General features: G+C 34.6%; 1 pseudogene; it reads left to right on the top strand.

The window, feature by feature from the left end:
• Positions 1–883: 883 nt before the first annotated feature.
• LOC149555713 (pentatricopeptide repeat-containing protein At2g13600-like) lies at positions 884–5,252 on the top strand (annotated as a pseudogene).
• Positions 5,253–22,465: the final 17,213 nt, after the last annotated feature.

Genomic DNA, 22,465 nt, shown 5'->3' with positions numbered 1-22,465 from the left:
GGAAAGTGCTCTTCAAGATTACAAATATCACAATGATAACTTTATCTTCTCTACTGTGCCTGGAACATCAACTTTTGGAACTAAATACACACTAGGTTAGTTAAAAATTACTTTATTTGACTGAATGGATTCTACTGTTGTGATAGAAACCCAAAAATAAAAAACTAGTGTTTATAGCGTGTCAAAACCATTCACATACATCGGTCTCCAAATAGGAATGGCAATCCTCGACTTAAACCAGCAAGTTATTGGTATAAATTGCTCGTAGTTTTAAGTCCTTGTGCATCCAGAGAGATTTGATCAAGCTCACAAAAAATAACTTATATTATAATGGCATCAATTTGCAAAATATTAAACTCTAAAATTTGTCTTTGACAAAGATTCACTTTCCCATAATCAATGAATCCAAACAAGAAACACAATCCCCATCTTTCTTCAGCCACACATTATTGTTCTTGTAGTCTTGTATTTTTTTCTGGTATGCATTCTTTGTCTTTTTTTTACTCTGTTTTCGTCTTCCCACACACTTAGTCCATAGGCACTGGATTATTTTTCCTCTTACTGCACCCTTCTTAGCTATTTTCTTCCTTCTCACATCTCCCTGTCATTACCCACAAGCCCACTTCTCTTTCTTGTTCTCAACAGCTTCCCTAATTTCCAATGCACTTCCCTCTTTTAAAAAATATCTTCCATTTGACATCCTGATTCAACTTCTACTTGATGCATATTGTCATGTTTAGAATTGGAATTGAATGATCTTCTTGGAATGCAGTGATTTACAATTGATTTAGTAAATTAGTTACTTTTAACGACTTTCATTCTTGGCATAAGTGGTGATGACAAACGGTTGACATGCCTGTCTTTGCTTCCACATTAGATGTACATGTGTACCAGATCAGCTGCAGCTGAAATTTCTCTGTTGTTGTATGTGCATACCCATTTTTAAAGCCTCACGTCAATGCACTTTGAGAACATACCTGTAAAGGTTTTTTAATTAGAATTAAAAAAAAAAAAAACTGTCAAAAGCTTGTAATCAACATTTGAAATTATGCTTTATAGTCTACAATTAAAACAAATTCAAGTGTGATGAGCGAGCAACCCTGAGTGTGAGATTTGAATGTGTCAAACCTAGCACCATCTATCCACATGCTAGTCTAGCTCACCACCAATGTTTCTACTCATTGAATTAACTTTTTTTTCTCCCATTTGCAGCTCATATTTGCAAAACCTTAAACTTCTAATTTTCCTTATTTTAAAAGGTGCTAGCTCAATGGACGAGCACCTGCATTGGAAGCAGGGGATGGTGGTTCGAATCCATCGTGCCTTAATATGAATTAATTAATTATATTTTAGTTTATATTAAATAATATGATTTTATTAATTTGTTAGTTTGTACCATCTTCTGTCTAATTATCTTACGAAAGACAATAAGTGAGATTAAAGACATAATAGTTTCTATAAAGACAAAATTAAAATTGTCTCTAACAGACAATAATAGTGTTGTTCTTTATTGTCTTTATAAAACAATAATTTATGACAATAGTTTAAGACACTCACTTAAAGACAATACGTAAGACAACACACAACTTTTTTTTTTGTCTCAAATTACTACAATTCACTTTAAAATTGTCTTAAAACCCCCTTCATGTTGTAGTGTATATCTGAAGAGTTTAACGCTTATCTTCAGTTATTGTTGATCTGCATTGCCAAGAAATCGCTGTCACAGGGCAGACAAATCCACTCTCTTATCACTCAAAAGGGACATGGAAATGCTATTCAAGACAAGCTTATCATCATGTATGTTATGTTAAGTGTGGTAGCTTAATGGAAGCGCGGAAAGCTTTTGATGGAATGAAAAATAGAACGAGGCGGACTCTTATGCAATGCACTTATTGTAGGTTACAGAAGGCATGGGTATCCTCACGAAGCATTGAATCTGTTTGGCCAAATGCAACGAACATGGGTTCAACCTGATTAATTCACCTTTTCCAGCATACTACAAGCTTGTCCTAAACTAGGAGCTTTAGAACATGGCATGGACATACACCAAAGCATAGTGCAAAGGGGGATTTTGTCAGATGTTGTAGTGAAGAATTCCCTGATAGATATGTATGCGAAATGTGGAAGCTCACACAAGGCGCGTCAATTGTTTGACAAAATGCCTAAAAAAAAGATGTGGTCTTATGGACAGCAATAATTGCAGGATTTTCACAAAATGGTGTTCTTGAGAAGGCTGCAAAACTTTTTGAAGAAATCACGGAATGCCATGGTCGCAGGATATGTACAAAATGGATTTTCTGTAAGGGCCTGTTTGGCAATAGGAATACAAGTGGAATAGGCATATGTAAATTCTTAAAATTTTGAATTCTTCATTTGGATGCACCAAATTAGAATTGGAATATGAAGTAAAATAGGAATACGTATTCCAATTTTAGCCCAAAAATGGGGTTTGGCAATTCCACCCAAATAGGTGTGTTATTGGAATACATATTCCTATTCCACTTTTATTAATTTTAGAAAACATAAACTTTGGGGTCCGTGAATTCCCCATTAAATATTGGCTGAGCCAAACAGAGAACAGGAATACATAGCCCCATTTTCTATTCTAGAATAAGTATTCTAGAATAGCTATTCCTATTCCCCTATTCCTATACCTACAGCAAAACGGGCCCTAAAAGCATTGGACACGTTTAAGCATATGCTATTGGCTGGTTTTAAGCCAAACTCTACAACCTTTTCTAGCATCTTCACAGTCTGTGCGCAAATGGGAGCTTTAGAATAGGGTATGGACATTCATCAAAGTATAATTGAAAGCGGATTTTCCACTGATGTAGTTTTGAACTCATTGATAGACATGTATGGAAAATGTCAGTGGACACAGAAGACACGTGAATTGTTTGATATAATGCCTCAAAGAGATGTGGTCTTATGGAATGCGATAATTGCAGGATATGCACAAAATGGTGCTCTCAACTAGGCTTTACAGCTTCTCAAGGAAATGCCCCGATAAGATGTTTTCTCTTGGAATGCCATTGTTGCAGGTTATGCACAAAGTGGGGTTTCTTAGAGAGGCCATTGAGACTCAGAAAAATGCAGCTGGCAAGTCTAAAGCCAAACTTTGCAACCTTTGCTAGCAATATCTCAGCCTGTGCCAAAATGGGAGCTTTAGAACAAGGTAGAGATATCCATCAAGATACAATCGATAGTGGATTTTTATCACATGTTATAGTTGCAAGTGCTCTTGTAGACATGTAGTCAAAATCTGGAAGTCTACAAAAGGTAAGAGAGGTGTTTGACCAAATGCCTAAGGCCCTATTTATTTGTCGGCATAGGAATAGAAATTAGAATGGAAAATTAAAATAGGAATGGAAATGGGGAATGAGAATGGAAAATAGCAATCCCATTCTTGTTTGGTTCATCTGGTATTTGATTGGGAATATGTTACTCCCTTGTTTGATTGTACAAAATTGGAATTGGAATATAGTTAAGTTTATACATTACAAAGAGGGAACCATTAAAAAGAGTCTTGAGCTTGAGGTATAATGAGCTTCATGGTTGTCTTCCTCCATCCATGACAAGCCTCACGAATCTACAGGTGCTAGATTTTTCGAAGAAGAAGTTTGATGGAGTAATACCCACTACTCTTGGTAGTCTCCAGGGATTTAGAAAGCTAGGAGATCCAAAACTGAGTGGAAACACACTGTATGAGGAAGATGAAAATAGTTATATTGGGCGTCGAGTATTATGAAATTGCCAGACTCCATTTACACTGCTTGTGATCCTCTATAGGCAATATCAATCGACCAAATGAAATGGCTACTTCTATCGAATAATTTGAGATGACCATACCTTGAAAATGTCAGAACTCTATGCTTGTTTATGACAGGATTATCTCTATTAGCCACCTAAACAATGACCTTCTGAGAGATGGGGGCATACCAGATGCCAATATACTAATTGTTTGTTCCACTGGGACTAAAAAATCCCAATTCAAACATGGCATTTTGGTAGATTAGGGTGTGATTTCTAGTGAGCAAAGCCCCTTGTGGAAGTCTATCTCCACCATATTCCCTGCTACTAAACTATAGTAATGCTCTGCAAAAACTACAGTAATTGCTAGGAAAAAATACTTCTCCCCATTTCAAAACCATGGTGTTCATATCTCTCTTAACATGGTGGACGCAGTCCAGTCAATCCTGTGGAAGTTCAAAATTTTCATTGCCTATAGCCAATGGCTAATAATTCCAAACATTCAACTATAAGAAATTACGATATCATCAGACTAAATTCTATAGTCATTCAACACCACTTCATTCCTGAAGAACTTTTCGTGATTGTGTGAGGTGCACACGCCAACGAGCAGACTTCAAAAATTATATAATTTGAAAAATTATTATTTAGAATAGGAATGGCCTATTCCAATAACAACTATGTTTTAAAATGGACATATGCTCGTTTTTGGGGTAAAATGAGCACATGTATTCCAATTCTATATTCTAATTTTGTGCACCAAATAGCAAATATAAAACCTATTCCGATTTTCATCTTCCTATTCCAGCAAACAAATGGGGTCTAAAAGAAATGACATTTCATGGAATGCTAGGCTTGCAGGATATGCACAAGATGACTTTTGCAAGGATGCACTCAAACTATTTGAACTAATGAAACAATCCAGAACATGCCCTGGCCATGCAAGCTTAGCTTGTCTTTTATTTTCTTGTAGCCACATAGATTTAGTGGATGAGGGTTGTAAATACTTCATGGCATACGTAAATCTTATTCCATTTCACCTACAATCATATATTTAATATTATGCTTGCTTGGTTGATCTTCTTGGTCGTCCTGGCTATCTAGAGGAATATCTTAACTTCATCATCAAAATGGTGATTAAACCTTTGGCAGTAGTGTGGATGTGTTTGCTTGGTGCTTGGAGATCACATAAGAATATAGGTTTAGGGGTATCCACAACAAGCCTCCTTTTTTAATTAGAACCCGAAAATGCTACAATCTATATCCTTCTTTCAAACATTTATGCAGACGTGGGCAAGTGGGATGAAGTTCAAAAGACAAGGAGATGGATGAAAGATAAAGGAACTGAAAAGATACCTGGATGTAGTTGGATTGAAGTTTGTAAAGTGGTACATATTTTCTGCGTAGGAGACAGATCACACCCATAGACTCGAGACATCAATGAGCAGTTGGAGAACTTGTCTTTGAATTATGGTAGTGTGAGAGGAGATTTTTCAGCTTGAAGAAATGTACTAAATTGTATGTAGAAGAATGAACCATTGTCCTACCAACATCACGAGAAATTAGGAATCACACATCACTGTCACAAATATTAGGATCTTGACTACTCATCAAGTGTATGTTTACTACTACAGAATATCCAAAGAATTTATTCCCAAGATATATTATGATATAGCAAAACTCACAAGTGTCTAGATGTTTGAATAAATTGTATAATGATATTGGAAAACAACTCATATGTAATTAGCCAATTAGGCTATTTACTATCGGATTCTACACCAGAAATTGTCCCGTCTAAGTTGGAATCCCCTATTTAGATGCCAAATATACATGTTCGGCTTTGGAACATTACTCGCTTAGTGAAATAGACACCACTGCATTCTACCATAGATGTATTACCACCTTGGCATTGTAGCAAATGGAATTTAGTTTGTGATGCAGTAGAGGGCAGGAAGTGGGGGTAGATGGATAGATGCCACTATCTTCTCCTATATATAGGATGCCGCCATTGCAAGATAGACTCACTTGACTTCCGAAATGCTCCATCTTCAGGTTGGTTTCTAACCCTACCATTTGCGTTTGTTGGCTTTAAGGGTTACTAAGTTCGATGTTTGATGTTAACAAAATTTGGAAGTTTGAAAATGTAGGAGTTGTTTAGTTCATCATTTTATATTGTGAATTTCTATTCTATTCTCAGTTAGGGAAGATAAACTAGCACTTGCAGTTGAAGGAGCAAGGGGTACGTCGATAGTGACAAAAAGTGCAAGTTGAGATAAGAAGATTGGCCACATATTTTTTGTCAAACAATTAATATAATATTAAAGGAAATGTAGAAGAAGAAAACAAAATAAACATTAATAAAATGAAATAGTTAAATTCATATACATTTATTATAAAAGAAAAAGATATGTAAAAACGAAAAAAAAAAAAAAAAAAAAACAAAGATATTTAAATTGGTATGTGCTTTGCCCACTTAGTAAACTATTTTTGAAGCAAAATAATAGAGGCAACTACACATTTTTGTTTGTAAGTTTAATAGAATGTATGTAGTACAAGGTGGTAGATAGTATCTCTTTGGAACAAGAATAAATGGATTTCAATAGCACACACTCGCAAAAAAAGATGTGATTTTTTCCACAAAACCACCAAATCAAAAAGTGGTTGATAACTAATTTCAAGAAGCAAAAGTTTGGATGAAATGACCATTAATCTGATATTGTCCTATGTGAACATTGCCAATACAACTCATTTTCAAAAAAACATGATTTGCATCACTACAAGGGGCATCTTCTCACCATATCTTTAACACAAGAATTGTATTAATTAGGGAGAGAGGATATGGAATTGCATAAATGTAGCTAATAAAAAAGTGATAAATGAAATGCACAAAGAGACATACATTAAGGCATATGGTATAAAATAGAGAAATGGTACCAAAGTGTGCCAAATAATTGAAAAATGGACTATTAGCTAGAAAAAATAAATATAGCCAAATAAGTGAAATTTTGTTCCTTTCCATACTATGGTCCATTTTTTCTATATATATACTTTATATACTTTGTTCCGACACCCCAAAGGTTTTTGGTTTGACATATTGATCAACCATGTATGTGAAAAAGATTCCTATAGAATTGGCGAGTATAGTGGCTCGGCACCCATGTATCTCGCTAGATGTATTTCTTTTTATATGGACTCAATAACCAATTTGATGCACGTCAAGAAGGAGAAAAGCCAAAGTGATGATAGTTTTCCCATCATGTGAGTTAGTGGTAATCTGAAACCATTTGTAATGTTTGTGCTCTATTGTAACCACTATTATGTGAGGTTCGTGGTTAGCCTAAACCATTCAAATGTAAAGTTTTTGGTCAGCTAGAAACCATTTACATTGGTTAGGGGTAAGCCGTAAAACCCAAAGTGATTAAGATGAGGGAAAACAATATAAATGTAGTAGCATTAGTGGAAGAAATTAAGGGGGAGTGTTGGTGGATAGTAATTTCTCCACCTACCCGCCAGACAAACAATCGACATGCAAGATGTGCAGCTGCCTACCACCGTCCACAACCACAAACAAACAGTCGTCAACAATAAAAAAGTAGCCATCCAAAGCTGTCCTTAGCTGTCCAAGCACCATCCAACTAACTCAGTTGTCCATCTCAGCTACTCTCATTAATATTGTAGCTAATTCTATGCCATAGTCAAGATAGCATTTACTATGTATTTTCTATAAATACAATGCACTAGGCTTGTGATCACCAGAGCCCATTTTGGGTTTCTCATTGTGGATCATTAGTGGATAGAATGATGTAGCATTCTAAGGACTTGTAATAAATTTTATTTATGTGTGAAGTGCTATAGCACATTGTCATAGTCTTTGTATTTTACATATTGAACTGAATGCTTATCTTTTAGTTCGTGTTTGTTTTTGATCCACTCTATCCACCCCCTTCACTATATTTAGATAAAAAAAAATTTAAAGTGTTTGAGATTTCTATTGTGAATATTCCACATCTTATGAGGGTTTTGGAGATGAATTTGTGGCCCCTGATACGACCTACTGCCAGGATACCGCGGACCGAGACCGGCGAAATAGATTTGGATTATTTTCTTGGAGTTTCCCATGACGAGCTCGACATTCCTGCTAGTCCGCTTCACAATATCCACGGACATAACTAAATTATTAAATTCCTCTCTGTGACAATCAAAGTCCTAAAAATTGCTGGAATGAGTCCTGAGCTGAAAGTTCCAAGTTCCATATTTTTCCCTATTCGTATCGATGAAAGATATGATTTGATTGCATAATTCTTATTACATGCTATTTGTATCTATCAAAGATTTGATTTGATTGCATTTGATTTAAATCTGTGATATGATCTAGAAAAGATTTGGTTTGATAGGATTATTGATTTTCTTGATGACTGAATAACTGACAGATGACTCAAACCATTAACCAACTTACCACCAATATTCTCAGCATCGGACAGGTTCGAAGTGAAGTTCCCACCTATAATAGCCTATTGACTAAAAAAATTACTCTCAAATTACCCATAGTTAGAGGGCATGGTTGTTGACTTTTAAAAAATCTGGTCCAAGCATAAACATGTGGGCTCTCCGTCCCTATTCTGAAAGGACTTTTTCTTCATCATAACAGTCATAAATTGACTGAGAACCAAAAGATTCTAGACACAATCAAAGTGAAATCATTTGATTTTATTTTAATGAGCCCATAAAGCTGTCCAAATTTTGGAGTTTCCAATCTATCTAGGCTAATGATTTCATTTTAAAAAACAAAAATGCATAGCCGGTCAACTGCCCAAATGATCAAACTTCCTTTTTCTTGTATTGATCGCTACTAAGAACTGTAAAGAAAGTTGCATACGTGGGTGTTTGTAAAATATGGGTTTATCAAATGAACAGACGGTCCTTCTGGTCGGCTGATTTCTGCTGAGTAGTGCCAAAAAACTTATTCTGTGATTTGGGTATCAGGATTGGATTTTTCAAATGAATGAAGTTGTTGCTTGTTTTATTGATCTTTTCTGATTCATAAGAGCTTTCTATTGGGGTATTTGAGAAAAAAATCCAAGTAAAAAGACTCCTTGCTTGTTCTTCTGATATATGCGAAGAATGGTTTGATAAAAATTTGATTTAGGTGTCTGACTAAAGAAGCCATGGGATTTTTCATTTGGCATATTTCAGTGTTCACAATTTTCATTTTTAGTAAAGTGTTTGAGATGAAAACAAATAAATGCACACAAGGGAAAAAAAAAACATTTGTTTCATGAAAGAACATCATTTCATTCATATACAAAGTGATAAAAAAAGAGCATTTCAATACATATTTTGCAACTTAAATCATTTCTTTAGATTTATGAGGAAGGACAAATACACAATTAACCCACAAATGTCGTGGGACAGCTCCTAAAACAATGGGACTGAAATACACATGAAAGAAGTCAAAATTTAAGGGAACGGCAAGGAGTCATCATTGCCTGGTGGAATGATGGACTATGTTGTATCCAGCCTCTCAAGACTTGTCTTTGTATCTTCTGGGTACCTGCAAAATGGAAAAGCATGGCGTCAGTCAAAGGGACTGAGCATTGAGGGGTCTTTGCCCTATCTATAAAAATTGGCTACCATTCATGTATATTTCAATCACATTCTCAGATCAAAACATAAGGGAAAAGAAAGGGCAATGCCACTATTGATATGTCAAGTATGAAAATACATTCATAAATTGCAGTCTTATTTCGAAACAGAAAAATATCCACGAGTATGATCCAGAAAATAGCACAATGATAGCAGCAGCATCTATAGTCATGGCATGAAATACTAAAGAGGAAAACTTACTATCAGCAATGAATGTCAAATAAGAGGGTATCAGTGAATGGACAGACATCATATTATCATGTTCTATCAAAGCAGATATCCTGTATAAGGTCACTGATATTCATTATTAAATTAGTACAAAACATAGCTAGATGTAATTGTTCAGCATAATAATCAACAACCAAAAAGTTATAGAACAACCAATGCAATGATATTGTTTTGAGCAGTCAAGTATTGAACATCATGGAGCAACATCAAATTGCAGTAGTATAGATCAACCAGCATACCATCAGAGTCTCATATATCAGATTCAAAATAACTACAGTTGAAGATATACACATGCCCTCCAGGGGCAACTGTAAAGGAGCAGTTATATCTCTAAAACAATGCCTGAAACAAAAGTATCTCCTTTTCATAATGCTGTCATAGCGGAGTGTGGGGTCTGGTTTATCACAAACAAGGTATATATTTCAAATGTTCAACACATGTAAAGGGCAGCAGATAATCTATTCCACGGTGATCAAATGACAGTTAAAATAAAGAAAAGGAACTGCTCTAGTCACAAGGACACTCATTTTACCAGGTATTATTGTTCCAAGTTCATCACAGAATTATACATTAATGCTATTGTTGTAATTTTCAGTTTTAGAACAGTAAAGTCACAGGGTAAGTAACAAGGTTTTTATCCTATGACTGATGATTTAGTTCCATACAAATGTCCATTATTAGAACAACATTTTATAGTATTTGAATGTTGTTTACAATAGAATGAATAAAACTGAGTTATCACAAGACTGCATTCAAAGAATCAGAAACAAACAAGTGTTATCAGCACATAAAGATCACTGACAGCCAGAGATGCCCTGATTTTTAATATCAAGAAAACCTTTGCCTCAAAATGAATTACATAGAAAAGATTTGCAGTTTACTGAAAAGAATAAGCACGGAAGTATCAAAGAAAGTTTTAGTTTCTTATTTATTTTCACAGATTGCGCAGAATGAGAGCCCGAGAGCGTCAATACATACAGAAATAAAAGCGGCCTGTTTATAGATCACAAAGAGTTGCACAATTTACATTAAAAGTAGAAGATACGAGAAAAACACATCAAAAGGTATGAAGATTGCAAAAATGAGTTGTCACAACTTGCAATTTAGTTCAAACCCTCATCTACAAATCTGCGTTTCCTGTGGATGAAAATAGACCCACACCTATTTTGCAGATTTCAAGCATCAAGGTTTATGGCAAAATAGTAAGGGTTTTTGACTTTAGGGCCAAAGGAGGGTAAGAGACTTGAAGGTTTTATCAGAAACCCTTATTTTCTGATGAAAACACATATAGACGAAGAACACTCAGTAGAAATACAAGTTCCTGTTCAAGGAGCTATGACATGTTTTAATATGAAGGAGCCATCAATAAAATACCATCGTTCCAAATGATACAAAAGCCCACATGCTTATTATAAGCTAAGCAAAGGAATTCTTTAAATGTGCTCCAGTAAAAGGAAAAAACCCATTTCTAAAGTTCTTGGAGATATACTTCATTATAATTGGCTCTTTTGTGGATATGAGCATTGAGTTTTTATATTCTACCCACTTTAAGTGTTTTGCTAATGGGCTTCTCAATCCATCACATATGAATGATTTTGAGCATCCAGGGATGCTCTTCAAGTTATTCATTTTTGGAATTGCAGCGCTCGTCAGTGAAAGAACAAGGTACTCTTCTGCATATTTTTCGAATTTTAATGCAGATTTTTATTTTTTCGTTTGTCTACACCCATATTAGGGTACTTTATTTGAGTGATTCATGCTGTGGGGTTATTTAATTTCATTTTAAAATTCTGTTGGTTTTGAAGATTTAGATTGGAACTAGTTTTTGTGATCTGAATCCACATGTAGATTCTTCGAGGAAAAGATAAATCTCAAATGACTTTCACTGATTAGACACTACCAAAGATGGACGATTTGAAAATCTTTTTATTCCAAAGTGTTTAGGCATAGTGGTTTTTCTTTGTGGGTGTGTAGAATCCGATTTCTGTTACTCGGGATTCAACTCGTCTTCATCGCATGCTATTCAGCTAGAATTGCATTAATGGCAATGCGAGAGGTTGGAGGCGACGCCAAGGCTGCCTGATGATAATTCTTTTCAATGTTCTATCAAATATATCACCACAGTGTCTTGCTTTGATTCTATCTTTGCTTTGCAGAGGAATACCGATTTATAGATTTTTTGAAATTTACTAGTTCCTCTTCATGTACCATCATTTAATCTGAATATATATACAATTGAGAGCATGAAATGACGTGGAGCCCCAAATATATGTGAAACCATCTATTAACTATGATGTCCAATTGGTCCTATTTTGTTATATTGTGTAGATGTTAATGAATTTCCATTGTAGCAATGTTCACCTAGAATTTTCACAATAAAAAGGGCGTTGATTTTGATGAAATATTTTCTCATGTTGTTAAAATGACTTCTATTCACACTGTTTTAATTATTGTAGTTATTAAAGATTTTAAAACAACCCTTCTTCATGGTGATTCAGATGAAGAGATATATATTACACAACTACAGGGATTTGAAATCAAAGGTAAGGAGAGCTTAGTGTGCAGATTGCATAAATGTTTATATGGCTTGAAGCAAGCACCTTAGAAATGGTATCTAAAATTTGATAGTTTTATGCATGAGCATGGATATAATAGGTTTCATTTAGATCATTGTGTTTATTTTAAGAGGTTGGATGACAACAACAATATTATTTTATGTTTATATGTTGATGATATGCTTGTAGTTGGGTCTAACATGAATCACATTAAGCAGTTAAAACAACGATTAATACATTTATTTGCTATGAAGAATTTGGGGACAACAAAACAAATCCTTGGTATGAAAATTTGCAAAGATCAAAAAAATAGAAAAATGACATTATCTCAGACCGATTATATTGAGAAGGTGTTGCAATGTTTCTCTATAGAAAATGCTAAAGCAGTTTGCACACCTTTACCTAGTCATTTGAAGTTGACTAAAGAGGTATCCAAAGACACAAGAAAAGGAGGATAAGATGTCCGAGGTACCTTATGCTTCAGATGTAGGAAGCTTGATGTATGTTATGGTATGTACAAGGCTAGATATACATGCAGTGAGAGTTGTTAGCATGTATATGAATCATCCAAAAATTGAGCATTGGAATGTAGTTAAATGGATTCAAATATATTTGAGAGGAACATCTAGTAAGTGCTTAAATTTTAGAGGCTCTACTACTACTACTTTACAACACTATGTTGACTCAAATTTGGTAGGGGATATTGATACTAGATGGAGTACTATAGGTTATGTAGGTGATCCCACAATAATGGGTTCCACTTTTTGACCAATTTTGACACTTAAATCAATATTTTTGAAGCAAACCTCACATTCGAGAGACTATATCTCTAAAATTATAAATAATTTCAAGATGACATAAACTAGTGATTTTTAGTACTCTATTCCTACTTTGTAACTATATTTTTAAATCTAAAATAAAAATTATTTATGTTAATTTTTCTTTACCTCTGAAAAGTGGTACATAATAAAATTTAATATTTTTAAAGAGTGACAGTTTGTTTGACACACATAACTTTTTTTCTAAAAAAGATAATGAGGTAATTATTTCGAAGTTGGATTTTTAACATCAATATCCAGAGGATACATTTGGTTGAATATTGTATAGTTTATGAAGTTTTGAAGTGACACCAATCGTAATTCAGAAATACGTTTGTTTTGACACAGATAACTTGAAGTCAATTTATCATAAATCTTTTTTTTTTCTTTTTTGAATAGAAAGGTAACTCAATAAGCTATTTCCTAGATTTTTTCAAAAAAAAAATTGACCTAATTTACTAATTTTTCCAAAGTGTCGAAGTCAGTTGATGTTCAATCGGTAATGAACCTATGATGAGTTAAACTCATATTTGAAAGTCTTAATGATTAAAATATGTATTACAATTATAGTCATTGGAAAGCTTGCTCCGAGCAGCACATTTTGACATTTTTTATTTTACAATAGGGGATCATTTATCTGCAATTATGGGTGTTGAAAGAGAAAAGGAAGATTAAAAGAGAAAAGGGCCCCAAAAAACGTAATTTTGTATGTTTGCAGCAAACATATTACGTATGTTTGTTGCAAACACATGTTCACAACAAACATGCAGCCCAAAAAAAAGGGTAAAAATGGCATTTTAAAACATCGAAAGTCAACTTTTCATATGTTCACAACAAACATATTTATTATGTATGTTTGCTGCAAACATATGAAATATGTTCGTTGCGAATATGGTTTAAAAGAATGTCGCTACGAACATTTGGTAAACTCAATTTTGCATTTTGCAATTTTTTTTGCTTTTGTTCATCCCACTAAAGTGGAACCCATTATCGTGGGTTCACCCATGTATTTAATGTTCGTGGGGCAACAGTGAGTTGGGTTTCTCGTTTATAGAAGGTGAATGTTTTATCCACTATAGAGATAGAATATGTTGCTGCTACAAAGACTTTTGTTCTTCATGAAAGAATTGAGAAACCCACAGAGGGGTAATTATTTGTTCACAGATAGCTAGAGTGTCATTCATCTTGCAAAGAATTATGCTCTACATTCAAAGAAAAAACACATACAGTTGCAGTACCATTTCATTAGGTCAATTTTGGATGATGAACAGTAAAGCAGGAGAAGATACATACAGATGATAATCTAGTAGATATGTTTACCAAGGCAGTAACAAGGGAGAAGTTGAACTCCTTTTTAGGTTTAATTGCTCTTCTAGATTGAACATAATAAAAGAACAACATAGTCTAGGGTGATTTGATATTCTAGTGGGAGCTACAGGTTTAGTAGTGATATAATTAGTCTCCAAGCGGGAGGTTATTGTTGTGGAGTCTGATCAGTCTCCAAGTGAGAGATTGTTGTGATGTGGAGCCTAATCAGACTTAGAGGTTTATTCTACATGGTTTTCCCCCATATTATTTCTATGGGTGTTTTGGGGTAGCCCCTTGTGGGGTCCTCAACCAACACCCCAAGTGCACTTCCTATCGCAGTGCATGGTGGGGTCAAGGGGCAATGCCCTCATGGGGGTTTTTGAAGGTAGCACCTCCGAAGCCAAAAATAAACTTATATTGTAAAAATCATCGATTACTATTTTTCTATTGGACTACTTATTTTAGCCCTAATTTTGTAAGTGACAAATGCTTGTATAAAATGACTTAGGGTTAGGGATTTCATAATGTATGGTGATATTGTAACTTCTCTCTAGAGTATTGAGTTGTACAGGATTGTAGATTGTAATCACTGAATAATAATAATATTAGACTTGTTGTTTATGGACGAAGACTAGGGATTGGGTGAACCTCATTAAATCCTTGTGTCTTGTGTTTTTTTTTGTGCAATTTATTATCTTTTGATATTGGGTATATTTGCATGTAATTATTATTTTTGTCTAAGGATAATCCCAACATCTGTGAGACATATTTGAATTCCAAAAGCATTGCCATTTTATATCACAATTTGGATCTTTGAGAATCATGTTTGTTAGCTATGCTGAAAATGTATATTGGTTCTGTAATTGTTGAAGTATAGTAGGAACTATAAAATGATACAAAACAACTCATAGCATATGAATATATGATATGGCATCACAAAATGCAATCTCCAAAATCATAGGAGAATAATTTTGTTAGTTTTGGTTGAGTTTAGATGTTCTTGTGGTCTAGTCTTTGGGCATGTGCACTAAGTTGTGGTGCCAAAAACATGACACCAAATGTTTTTTTTTAAATTTACAAAGCGCATACGTGCTATAACACACATGCACTTTGGCTTGGGCTCCAGAAGCCTTAGACTTGTGGAGCCCAAGCCAAAGTGTGTGCTTAGGCTTCTGGAGCCCAAGCCAAAGCACATGCATGCTATAGCATGTACGCACTTTATAAATTGAATTTTTTTAATAAATGAACTACAAACTAACAACCCATTTTATCATTTTATTTGTGCTTTTCATTTCTCCCAAATAGCATGCACACAGATTGAAGAAGTTAAAGAATTTTGTCTCCTACCTTGTCAAAATGCCTCCTCATCACCGAAGTTCAATATTGAAATCATGTCGTATGTTTTCTACTCTTGTTTTTGTATTATTTTATATGTTTTTGTATTGTTTTATAAGTTTTTACATTGTTTTGTAGGTTTTTTCAATTTTTCTTTAAATTTGTTTATTTATTTAGATTGCAATTGGTTTTTTATTAGGAAAGTGAATAATGAACTATCAAATCCCTAGCCAAATCAACAAAACAAAAACCCTCCACAAGATGAAAATCAAAACCCTCCACAACAAGAAATTTTGCAACCTTCACCGATTGGAAGACCTCCTCCTAGCACCCAAGAAAACATAATGAATGCAATAGAAAGAGCAAAAAATGAATTATAAGCACTCATTGGTAGGTTGAAAATTTGTGGACAAACCAATTCGATGAAAGCATAATTGACATCCTCCCTCGAGCCCATTATGACCCATGTAGCTTCTGTTAGTGGTCAGTTGGATATTTGGAAAGTTAAGAGGGATGAACAAAGAAGATATTATGCAAACAAATTATCATATCAAGATGTAAAAAAAAAGAAATAGAAAAAGGTAGCATTTGTGCATTATTTAAAAAGCTTGGTGAACAAAATATTGTTAGAACTATAACTAAAAGATTCCCCATCCATTGATGCATACATGATGGTATTAAAAATAATTTTTGGGACAGATGGTGGATGGTCTTTGATGCCCCTCCCTACAATAATCATGAGGTTCCAATGTATTTCTTAAATAAATTATATTATGAATTTTTCCTTAAGGAGATCCCCAATTATTTTGATATATTTGAATCTCAGGGTAGAGGTGGGGGGTTATCATTTGAGAGGTCGGGGGCACATCATGACCCTAATGTAGTTAGGGCACCTATTGTCAAGCCATAGGGTAAGCATGTGATTATTCTTTTAGTTGTGAAGGAGCATGTAGAGACCAACACTCTAGGGACTATTAATGCTTTGACGCAGACCCTCATTCATTACTCAAGTCCATTAGTTGAAGAGGAGCCTTCTTGCATCGCAGTCACATGTGCACATCATATGGATCCTTATGCACATTTGGTAGTCATGTTGGAGATAGTATGGATGATGGGCTAGTCACTGATCAGTTCCTGAGTTAGACATTTGGCATTGATATACAACTAAATTAAAATTATAATAAACTAATTCAATCACATCTCATATGTATAGTGAATAACTAATTAATTAGCATGTATTGACATTGTTCAAAATTTAGGGTTAGAGTGTTGCTAGCCCTAGTAGAGATCCCTCGACCCCATTTTTTGTCTCGTTGACAAGTCCAGAGGTATGTATCAATTAAATCTTTTAAATTAATACATATATTTATTAAGTAATCATATGAAGGATTGAAAAAAAAAATTATGCATGTGCATCAACTCTCTATAGGACCATCGACATTCACTAGGGACTCAGAGCATAGGCATAATATGAACTTTGTACAAGTACATTTGTTTCATGTTAATTTAATTCATTTGATTATATTTGTTTCATGTTTCATGTTACATGTAACTTGTATTGTATGACATGCAACTCTTGACATATGAAACTCCTCATCTTCACCAATCTATCAATCATGGTGTTGCTATAGCAATGGTTAGTTTAGAGCTATTGACTAAGGTATGAAATAATTTTCTTGGCTTTAGTTGTTCTTTATAATAGTTAGTATCAAATTTTTTAATGTTATTTATAAGTGATTATATTGATTGAATTGTTGTAGGGCCTTGTTACACCCAATCATCCATGAGCCTTTGAAGTGGACGTACAAAGTGACTATTTGATGGTGATAAGAAAATAATTAATTTTGTGTGTTCATATATTTTATTTCAATGTATAATAATTATTGATTCATATCTACTTTTTTTGTATCAACTCGAGTTAGAGAAGAGCCTAAACAAGAGGATAAGCAAGTGTGTGATGAAGACCCCATCATCCCCATCATCTCCCTCCACACAACAATTGAAGACCTCTAGGGATTTGTTTCCTGCCCCTCATGGGAAGGAGAAGATATAATTGATAGACATTAGTGGACATATATGTTGGATTTTATGTCAGTGGACATATTCAATATACATTTGATGTATATATGACATTTTATATTTGATGTAGGAAATATATTTGATGCATGACATTATTAGACTTATAACTTTATTCTTTAATATATGATATGTTTGTTCATGTATGACATTATTGGTTATCATAATATATTATGTTTTTGTTAATGTATGATATTATTAATTATCATTTTATATTATATATTTTTTCATGTACATGACATTATTGGTTATCATAATATATTATATGTTCATTCATGTATGACATTATTGGCTATCATAATATATTATATGTTCGTTGATGTATGACATTATTGGTTATCATAATATATTATCAAGGTTGCATGGGTACTTATACCCACACCCCTGGTACTTTTACCCATGTACCTAAGTATTAGGTACAAGTATCCCAAGTACTGGGTACTCGATGGAGAGCATCATAGCTCTAAGGACCTTGATTGAGATTTCTGATTATTATTATTTTGGTTTTTTGTTTGTGTATCAGCTCGTTGTTTATCAAGTTTAATTAATACCCAATTAGTTTGAAACTTTGATAAAATATAGATTAACAATAAACTTTATCACTGTTCAAGCATAAGTTTATCATTTCCAATATGTCATCGTCATATGGTTTATGATCTTCTTCATGTTTAAAGTTTTCCTTCTCTGTTATTTGTTTATCAAGCTTAATTCAATACCTAATCAGCTTGAAACTTTGATACTATATTGATCAACAATAAACTTTATCACTGTTAAAGCCATAAATTTATCATTTGCAATATATCATTGTCATATGATTTATGATCTTCTTGTTCATGTTTAAAGTCTACCTTTTATGTTATGCATCTAAACATTTATCATAAATTATTATTACAAACATATAACAAATCTAAAACTGAAAACAATACATTACATTTGCAAACTTTATCACTATTCTTGATTTGAAAAATCATTGTCATGACTCATAAATTTAGATTCTATAAATATAAAAGTATAATAAAAAATAAAATTTGACATACCCAAGTACCCCATCCCCTATTATAAAAAATAGTTGTACTCGTACCCTGAGTACCCTTGTCCCCATGCAACCTTGTATATTATATGTTTGTTCATGTATGACATTATTGGTTATCATAATATATATCTTGTTTTTATTGTTTACATTTTAAGTACATTTCATGTATTTCATTTTAATGTAAATTGCATCCAAAATGATGTAGAGTGCTCACACAAAAAGCTAGTGGATTCCCAGCAAGAACACTTTTAAGGAAAACTACCTTTCCAACCTTCGTAAGTGTCTTCAAAGACTCTTTCCAACTTGGTTACAATATTGAACAAAATTATACCCAACATCACAAAACTACTTGATCACTTTCCCTATTCAAGACTTGGGAAGCAATAAGGGGAAAATGAGCAAATTTGATAAATGGATCATAATCAACTTCTTACTTCAAACTAACATCATAGCCACTTCAGGGAACACCTAATAACTATCTCACAAACTTCAATCTGTCATCTATTCCATCCTTCCAAGAGATTCTTCAACATCCTATGAGTGAAAACAATCTTCCAACATCCCACAACTGTATTTTTTTGCAACATGTAATTTGTTGATTTTTGGACAACTCTTCACAAAGGGAAGTGGTTATGTTTCAAACCCATGAAATAACTATTAAGAAAATGAAGAAGATCATTAACATCTTCCACTAACTCCATTCAATGATAACATGTAGCTATATGAGGTGTAATGACTCTCAAAACACTTATTGAGTCAACTTATTAACCAAAACAACAAAAAAAGGAAAATCGTTAGGACTAAGGCAATTTGGTTTTATAGGTGAACTCAAGTTCTTTGACCTTACAAACAAGGATTACCTTATTACCACAAAAAAATATGTTCAAAATGATGTGTATGATCATCTCTTTACCTTCTATTACGAGTCTCCATCATTGGATGAGATGACATATCCAGTTGCCACAGTCAAAGATTGTTGCCCTATGGCATTTAGTGACTCTTAGGGATGATTCAGTTCAGCGTGCTCAAGAAAATTTGAGCACTCAATGGGATGGGAGGAGCTTGGGGCTAGTGTTTACCTAGCCACCCAGAGATAATGGAATAGACTATTCAATCCCATGATGAAAGGTGAGAGAGATTTGGCAGTTGGCAACTTTGTACTGGCCAACACTACAAATTTTAGCATTACCCAAGATGGCATCACAAAATTAAAATGGAGTAAGATCACCAAAAAGTGAGAGAGGTTATTAACATAGTCTTATAACACCTAGAATCACATTCATACCTTGCACGAGCTCTGAGATATACCCTGTCAAAGATTTTTTCCCTATGACATTTAGTGACTCTTTGGGATGATTCAATTCGGCATGCCCGAAAATGTTCAAGCACTAAATGAGATGGGAGGATATTGGGACTAGTGTTTACCTGGCCACTTAGAGTTAATGGAATAAACAATTTGATCCCATGATGAACAATGAGGGAGATTTGACAGTTGGCAACTTTGTATTAGCCAACACGATGAGTTTCAACATCACCCAAGATGGCGTCACAAAATCAAAATGGATTAAGATCTTTAAAAAGTAAGAGAGATTATTGTGGGTCTCTGCAACATGGTCCTATAGAACTTAGAATCAAATCCATACCTTGCATGAGCTTCGAGATATGTCCCATCAAAGATTATTTCCCTATGGATTTTAGTGACTCTTAGGGATAATTTAGTTTGACATGCCTAAGAATGTTCAAGTGCTCAATGAGATGGGATGAGCTTGGAGCTAGTGTTTACCCAACCACTTGAAACTAATAGAACAAATAGTTTGACCCCACGATGAATGGTGAGGGAGATTTGGAAATTGGCAACTTTGTATTAGCCAACACTATGAGTTTCAACATCACCCGAGATGGCGTCACAAAATCAGAATTGAGTAAGATCTCCAAAAAGTGAGAGAGATTATTGTAGTCTCTACGACATGGTCCTATAACACCTAGAATCACATCCATACCTCATACAAGATATATGACCCATCAAAGATCACTACCTTATGACATTTATTGACTCTTAGGGACGTTTCAATTTGACATGCCTAAGAATGTTCAAGCGTTCAACGAGATGGGACAAGCTTGGCACCATGGTTTACCTGGCCACCCAGAGTTAATGGAACAGATAGTTTGATCCCACGATAAATGATGAGAGAGATTTGGCAGTTGGAAACTTTGTACTGGCCAACACTATGAATTTCAGCATCACCCGAGATGGCATTCCAAAATCAAAACAGAGTAAGATCTCCAAAAGGTTAGAAAGGTTATTGTAGGTCTCTACAAAATAGTCCTATAGCACCTAGAATTGCATCCATACCTTGCACGAGCTACGATATATGACCTGTCAAAGATCGCTACCATATGGCATTTAGTGACTCCTAGGGATGTCTCAGTTTGGTGTGTCCAAAAATGTTTGAGCACTCAATGGGATGGGATGAGATTGGGGCTAGGATTTACTCAGCCACCTAGAGCTAACAAAATAGGTAGTTTGATCCCACGATGAATGATGAGGGAGATTTGGCAGTTGGTAACTTTGTACTGGCTAACACTATGAGTTTCAGCATCATCTGAGATGGCATCACAAAATCAAAATAGAGTAAGATCTCTAAAAAGTGAGAGAGGTTATTGTAGGTCTCCACAACATGGTCCTATAGCACCTAAAATCACATCCATATATCACACAAGTTACGAGATATGCCCTGTCAAAGATTGTTGCCCTATAGCATTTAGTGACTCTTAGGGACATTTCAGTTTGGCATGCCTAAGAATGTTCGAGCACTCAATATGAGGGGATGATCTTTGGGCTAAGGTTTACCCAACCACCTAGAGCTAATGCAATAGATAGTTTGATCTCACGATGAACGGTGAGGGAGATTTGGTAGTTGGAAACTTTGTACTAGCCAACACTATGAGTTTCAACATCACCCAAGATGGCATCACAAAATCAAAATGGAGTAAGATCTCTAAGAAGTGAGAGAGGTTATTATAGGTCTTTGCAACACTATCCCATAGCACCTAGAATCACATCCATACCTCACACGAGCTATGATATATGTCCCATCAAAGATCATTTCCCTATGACATTTAGTGAATCTTAGGGACGTTTTGGTTCAGTGTGCTTGAGAATGTTTTAGTGCTCAACGAGATGGGACAAGCTTGGGGCTAGGGTTTACTAGGCCACTCAGAGTGAACAAAAAAAATATTTTGATCCCATGATGAATAGTGAGGGAGATTTGGCAGTTGGCAACTTTGTACTGGCCAACACTACGAGTTTCAGCATCACCTGAGATGGCGTCGCAAAATCAAAATAGAGTAAGATCTCCAAAACGTGAGAAAGGTTATTTTAGGTCTCTACAAAATGGTCCTATAGCACCAAAATTTTATGCATACCTTGCACGAGCTCCAAGATATGCCTCATCAAAGATCACTACCCTATGGCATTTAATGACTCTTAGGGACATTTTAGTTGGGCATGCCGAAGAATGTTCAAGCACTCAATGAGACAGGACGAACTTGGGGCTAGGGTTTACCTAGCCACCCAAAGCTAACAGAATAGATAGTTCAATCCCATGACGAATGGTGAGGGAGATTTGGTAGTTGGAAACTTTGTACTAGCCAACACTATGAGTTTTAGCATCATTGAGGATGGCATTGCAAAAGCAAAACGGAGTAAGATCTCAAAA

Source organism: Cupressus sempervirens, chromosome 5 (assembly GCF_028749045.1).
Source record: "Cupressus sempervirens isolate cs-2001-9-10 chromosome 5, ASM2874904v1, whole genome shotgun sequence".
Taxonomy (NCBI): Eukaryota; Viridiplantae; Streptophyta; class Pinopsida; order Cupressales; family Cupressaceae; genus Cupressus; species Cupressus sempervirens.
This window is presented reverse-complemented; position numbering and strand designations above follow the sequence as displayed.